Genomic DNA, 6,759 nt, shown 5'->3' with positions numbered 1-6,759 from the left:
GAGAGAGAAAAACTGGAGAAAAGTAGTAATGGAGGAAAGAGAGAGGAGGATGAAGATAAAGCAAAGACGAAAGAAAGAGAAGAATCAGGAGTAAACAGTAATGACGGAGGAAGCAAAGAGAGTAGTGAAGAGAAGGTAAAAGATAATGGGAGATAAGAGAAAAGCGACAGTAGTAATGGAGGAAAGAAAGAGGAGGATGAAGATAAAGTAGAGACGAAAGAAAGAAAGAGAAGAATCAGGAGTAAAAAGTAGAGAATAGTGAAGAGAAGGTAGAAGATAAAGGGAGATAAGAGAAAGGCGATAGGCAAGGAAGGAATGAAAGAAAAAGGAGAATGAAGATAAAGTAGAGACGAAAGAAAGGAAGAGAAGAATAAGGAGTAAAAAGTAGTGACGGAGGAAGCAAAGAGGATAGTGAAAAGAAGGTAAAAGATAGTGGGAGATAAGAGAAAAGCGATGGGCAAGGAAGGGGAGATGAAGGAAAAGTATAGAAAGTTTTATGAATGGGAGAAAAGTGAATAATTGTTAAAGGAGGGAGCAAGGATGAAGAGAATTAAGGCGAGGAGGAAGGGAGGTAAGTAAGAACAGTAGAGATGGGTTAAAGTGAAGAGATATGAAAGGAAGGAGCAAGGAAGAAGGAAGAAGGAAAGAGGGGTAAAAAAGGAGGAAAGGAAGGAGAGAGGAAGGAAAGAAGTATAGAGATGGAAAACTGAAGGCATGGAATAAAAGTAAGAGGTTGTAAGGCGAGAGAGTAACAAAAGAGGGAAGAAATGGAAGCAGGGAAGTAAGAAAGAATAGATATGATAGATAGAAGAGAGAGGAGATAGAAAGAAAGAATAGATAGGTAGATAGAAAAATATAGGGAGAAAGAAAGAAGCTAACATGCACTCGACAAAATAAATGGAATGATGTAAGCAAAATGAGAGAGAAAACAAGAGAACGAAAGGAAGGAGGCATGAAAGAGATAGAAAGAAGCAAGGGAAGAAAGGGAGATAGATAGAAAAAAGAAATGTAAGTAGGTAAATAGATTGGAAGAGATAGAGAGAGAGACAGAGGAGAGAGATAGTTAACAGCCAAATCAAGATAAATATAGCGAAGAAAGGGAGACAGGAGGAAGAGAGAAAGTAAGGTAAGAACGAAAGAAAGGAGGTAGGAAAAAGGGAGAGGGAAGACAGGGGAAAAAACAGCATAGTCATGTCTCCACTATCTATAAATATCATCCCTGAAACTGTCGTGTATCCATAGCAATGTATAATTATTGGTTATTTCATCTATAAACCCCTGAAATATGATCAAATAAGAAGGATATCACGAGCACACTGACCCTCGCTTATGTGCACTTCTAGGCTTCTTCAGTTACCCATTACACACGTCAGTCATCACAGAAAACTCGACGCGGCCAGCTGGTGATAAGTGGGTCGGAGAAATCTGTCGACTGCTTCTTGGTTACTAATCTCACCGGCCTGATGGTCTAGGGGTATGATTCTCGCTTAGGGTGCGAGAGGTCCCGGGTTCAAATCCCGGTCAGGCCCACGAGTTGATATTTTTATTTTTGGTACTCATTCGGGTTCAATGACGAATGCAAGAACCCGAAACAGCTGCCGGGCCTCCAGTTTTCTATATTGCTAGCGCGGATACATGGAGGTTCGAGGGAGATAAATGCTTTGTAAAACGTAGCGACGGAGGCAAGAAAGAAGATTGAAGAGAAGGTAAAAGATAATGGGAGATAAGAGAAAAGCGATGAGCAAGGAAGGGAAGATGAAGGAAAAGTACAGAAAATTTAATGAATGGGAGAAAAGTGAATAAATGTTAAAGGAGGGAGCAAGGATGAAGTGAATTAAGGCAAGGATGAAGGGAGGTTGGTAAGAACAGTACAGATGGGTAAAAGTGAAGAGATATGAAAGGAAGGAGCAAGGAAGAAGGAAAGAAGAGAAGAATGGAAGGAAGGAGAGAAGGAGGGAGGGAAGTAAGAGATGGAAAACTGAACTCATGGAATAAAAGTCAGAGGATGTAAAACGAGAGAGTAAGCAAGAAAAGGGAAGAAATGGAGGCAGGGGGAGAAAGAAAGAATAGACAGAATAGATATAATAGATAGAAGAGATAGAAAGAAAGAGTAGATAGGAAGACAGAGAGAAAGAGGGAGAAAGAAAGAAGCTAACATGCACTCGACAAAATAAATAGAATGATGTAAGCAAAATGAAAGAGCTAGAAAGAGAACGAAAGGACGGAGGTAGGAAAGAGATAGAGAGAAGCAAGGGAAGAACGGGAGATAGATAGAATAATAAATACAAATAGATAAATAGATTGGAAGAGATAGAAAGAGACAGAGAGGAGAGAGATAGTTAACAGCCAAATCAATATAAATATAGCGAAGAAAGGGAAACAGGAGGAGGAGAGAAAGGTAAGAACGAAAAAAAGAAGATAGTAAAAAGGGAAAGGGAAGAAAGGGAACCAGGCAAAGGAGAGAAATAAAGGAAGAACGAAAAGATGGAGGTAGGAAAAAGGGAAAGGGAAGAAAGGGAGCCAGGGAGGAAGAAGAGAAATAAAGGTAAGAACGAAAGGATGAAGATAGGTAGGAGAGAGGGAGGGGAAAGAGTAGATGTAGGAGACGTTTGCAGGTAAGAAGGAATAAAGCAAAAAAGAAAGGGAGGCAGGGAAAGAAGGAAAGTGAGAAGGGAGAGGAAGGAAGGCGAGAAACAGAGAAAAAACAAATGGAAGAAAAATTAGTACTAGTCTTTATTTAAAACCCAATTTCGACTTCAGTTTAGTTGTATACAAGAGCATATTAAGACGTTATTTATTTTACTGTGTGGAGTCTAATAATCCTGAGGTGGCAACAGTGTATATAAGACTTGTACGAATTTACTTATTCATTATTTACTTAACTGCCCGAGTAATTTTGGCGCTGGGAGGCGAGCGTGAATGTTGGTCCACTAAACAAGACTTTATTGAAGCGACCTTGTATTCTGGGGAAGCCTGCACACACACACACACACACACACACACACACACACACACACACACACACATACACACACACATATAGACAGATGTATAGATAGATAGATGAATGAACAGATACGTAGATAGAGGGAGAAAGAGACAAGCTAGCAGAGACCCAAAAACAAAGAAAACAAAACAACATAAACAAGAAAGAGAGAAACTGAGAAAGAGAGATACGAGAGAGAGAATGAGAGATTATGAGAGAATGAAAGAGAATAGGAGAATGAGAAAGACAGAGAATGAGAGAGGGAGAGGGAGGGAGGCGGAAGTGGGCGAGTCTGCGTCCATAGTTTTCTTAGCAGGCCGTAAAAACAGAGCTACACACCTGCGCTCAACGGGCCAACTTGCGCGATACGAACGACGCGATTTCTTGATAATGTGACTCCGACAACAACTTTTTTTTTATGGCCCCGAACACGGAAAAGTTTTGACTCCCCGTTTTACTTTTTGTTGTTGTTGTTGTTTTAATTTTCTTCCTCTATTTGTTTTGTTTTTGTTAGTGTTTTCTTTCAGTTTGTTTGTTTGTTTATTTATTCACTTACTTATTTTATTTATTTATTTATTTTCTTGTGTGCCTTGTTTTTTCTATTCACTTCATCTCTTGTTTATATAGCTTTATTTAACTTGTTTCTGTGGGTTTATCTCTCTCTCTCTCTCTCTCTCTCTCTCTCTCTCTCGTTAGGTAGGTAACATTTCACACGCTTCTCTAAAACTTCCCAGGGTCGCCGAGCTGCAAGTTACGTGACAATAAGAGACGAAAAAAAAATTCACAGGGAAAAATATTTAAAGGAGTGTGTACGAACATGACGATCCAGGGGAAAATATGTATGAAAAGTAGTGAATAAAAACCCGATGAACATAGAGAAAAGAGGAAAGAAAAAACGAAAATAATGTGATAGTTAACTTTTGAAGACATTTGACGTGAACTAATAAAATAAATATGAAAAAAAATGTAAAAAGAACTCAACTAGAGAAAACAAAACCAAAGTCACGCACAGAGAAGAAAGCAAAATGTTAAGGAAAATACACTAACCAACCCAGCGAGAAAGAAAGTTTCAACACAAAGAAGAAAAACAAAAGAAAACAAAACAACACAACACAAAAACATAAAAAGAGAGTAACACGAGGAAACAAGACAAAAGAAGAAGAAAAAAAAGAGCCAACTGTAAAAAAAAAAAAACTATCTCACCCAACAAGAAAGAAAAACAAAAGAAAACACAAAAGAAAACATAACACCCAAACACCCGAACACAACACAAACAACAGCTACAAACAGAAACACAAACACACACTGATGAAAACTCGCGAACAGAGCGATGTCGCGTCTCTGTTGATTAACGATTCAGTATAAACGAAATAACAATACATAACGCTGGAACTCACTCTCAATGCACTTCTGTTAACATTATACCAGGCAATATTTATACAATCACACGCTATACGAAAGGCGGGGAGGGGGAGGGAAGGTAAGGGGAGTGGAGGGAGAGGGGAGGTAGAGGGGAAGTAAAGGAGGAGAGAAAGAGTGGAGGTAAGGGAGGGGAGGTATGAGGGGAGGAAAGTGAAGAGTAGAAGAGAGGAGTGAGTTGGGGGTCGGTGAAGGAATGGAAGAGAAGGAAGGGGAGGGGCAGAGATGAGAAGTGAGTGGGAAGGGAAAGAGGGAAGGATAGGGGAAGGGGCGAAAGGAAAGGTACAATGGGGAAAGGGGAGCAAAGAGGAGTGGTCAGGAGAGGAGGAATGTGAGGGAGTAAAAAAGGGAAAAGGTGTGGAGTGGGTTGAGGGAGAGGAGGAAAAGGGAGAGAAGAAGAGTAGAAGAGAAATATAGGGAGGGAAGAGAAGTGGGTCAGGGGAGGTATAAGTGAGGAGTGAAGGGTGAGATTGAGGGAGGAAACGAAGGAGAGAAATGACAGAGATGGGGAGGAGGAGGAGGAGGAAGAATGAGAGGAAGAGGAGGGGAGTATGAGACAGGGAGAAGAGAGGGAGGGCTGAGAAAGAAGAAGAGGGAGGTAAGGGGTCATCAGAAAGGAGAGTGGAGGGAAAGATAGGGAGGAAGAGTGAGAAAAAAGGGGAAATCAGGGAGGTGTAAGGGGTGGGAAGACAGGGGAGGGGGAGGAATGGGGAAGGATAAGGGAGAGTAAGGGGAGGCTGGAGGGAAAGGGAGAGTGAGTGAGGTGAGAGTAGATTTAATATATCGAAAACTGAAACATTTTTACTCAACTTTAACTCTCTCTCTCTCTCTCTCTCTCTCTCCAGAAGCTTTCAATCTCGACAACTCAATATTTGCTTTACAATTAAGGTTTTTAGAAGTTTAGACTCACAAAACTTCACTCTTCCCCCTTCCCTTTACCTCCCCTTAACTTCCTCCCCCCCCCCCTCTCTCAACCCTTACCTATCGCCCTTTTTCTTCTTCTTCTTCTTTATCTTCTTCTTCACTTCTACTTCCATATCCACTTTCATATCCCTTTTTCTTCCTCTTATGCTACTTATTATTTACCTTCTATTTTTGTATTCACTTCTTCCCCTTCTTCCTCTCCCCTATTCAACCTGTATCTCTCTCTCTCTCTCTCTCTCTCTCTCTCTCTCTCTCTCTCTCTCTCTCTCTCTCTCTTCCTTCTCTCACACGGAATCTCCCTCTCATCTTTCACCTTCCATTTACCTCCAATTAGCTATTTATTCTCCGTTACCTGTCCCGCCGAGTCCTTTCTTAAATACCTTCCTTCTTCTCTTTCTCTCATTCCCTTTCACTCTCAGTTTCTATACGTTTCTCCTTTTCCTTCCCCTCCTCTTCCTCCTCCTTCCCCTCCTCTTCCTCCTTTATTTAATTTACTTTCACCATCTGTCTTCCCGAGTTCCTTCTCACGCCTCCTCTCTCTTCCCCTCCCATTTTACCTCTCTCCTTCCCTTCCTCCTCCTCCTCCTCCTCCTCCACCTTTCCCTTCTCCTTCTTTTCATTCTCCTTTTATTTCTTCCACTTATTTAATTCACTTACTTCTACCCCACACCCTTGCCCTCTCCTGTTTCTTCCATTTCCCTTCCACTCTCGCCTCTTCCTCCTCCTCCTCCTCCTCCTCCTCCTCCTCCTGCGATAAGGCTTCTGGGGCCGTCTAAAGGCAAATATTGACTTTCTTAATGCTTCTAAATAATGCTTTTTCCCTTCCCACCGCCATTTTCCCTCCTACTCCTTCTCCTGGTCCTATTTATTTTTCTTCTTTCTTCTCTGCTTCTCTTCCTCCTGCTTCTTTTCTTCTTCTTCCTCCTTCCTTTGGTTCTATTTTTCTCCACGGCTTTCTTGGGTTTTTTATTTCTTTTCTTCTTCTTTTTCTTTTTCTTCTTCTTCTTCATCTTCTTCTTTTTCTTCTTCTTTTTCTTCTTCTCCTTCTTCTTCTTCTTCCTCTTCTTCTTCTTCTTCTTCTTTTTTGTTCTTGTTCTTCTTGTTCTTGTCCTTCTTCTTGTTCTTGTTCTTCTTCTTTTTTCTTCTTCTTCATTTTTTTCTTCTTCTTCTTCTTCTTCTTCTTCTTCTTCTTCGTCTTCTTCAAACAGCATCACCAAAACCTTCACCTAAACCACCAACACCTCTTTTTCCTCCTCTTCCTCCTCCACCTTCTTCTCCTCCTCCTCCTCCTCCTCCTCCTCCTCCTCCTCCTCCTCCTCCTCCTTCCTTGAAATGCTTCCTGGACTTCGCAGAAATTCATGTTCGTTTGTTTGTTTGTTTGTTTGTTTACTTTATTTTCCTCACTTTTACTTGTCTTTGTCTGACACGCA

General features: G+C 41.0%; 1 non-coding gene across 1 annotated transcript; it reads left to right on the top strand.

The window, feature by feature from the left end:
• Positions 1–1,457: 1,457 nt before the first annotated feature.
• Trnap-agg (transfer RNA proline (anticodon AGG)) lies at positions 1,458–1,529 on the top strand. Its single transcript has one exon. It is a non-coding gene; the product is annotated as a tRNA-Pro (tRNA).
• Positions 1,530–6,759: the final 5,230 nt, after the last annotated feature.

The sequence above is a fragment of the Eriocheir sinensis genome, chromosome 9, assembly GCF_024679095.1.
Source record: "Eriocheir sinensis breed Jianghai 21 chromosome 9, ASM2467909v1, whole genome shotgun sequence".
NCBI lineage: Eukaryota > Metazoa > Arthropoda > Malacostraca > Decapoda > Varunidae > Eriocheir > Eriocheir sinensis.
The sequence above is the reverse complement of the archived record's forward strand: the minus strand, read 5'-3'. Positions and strand labels throughout refer to the sequence as shown.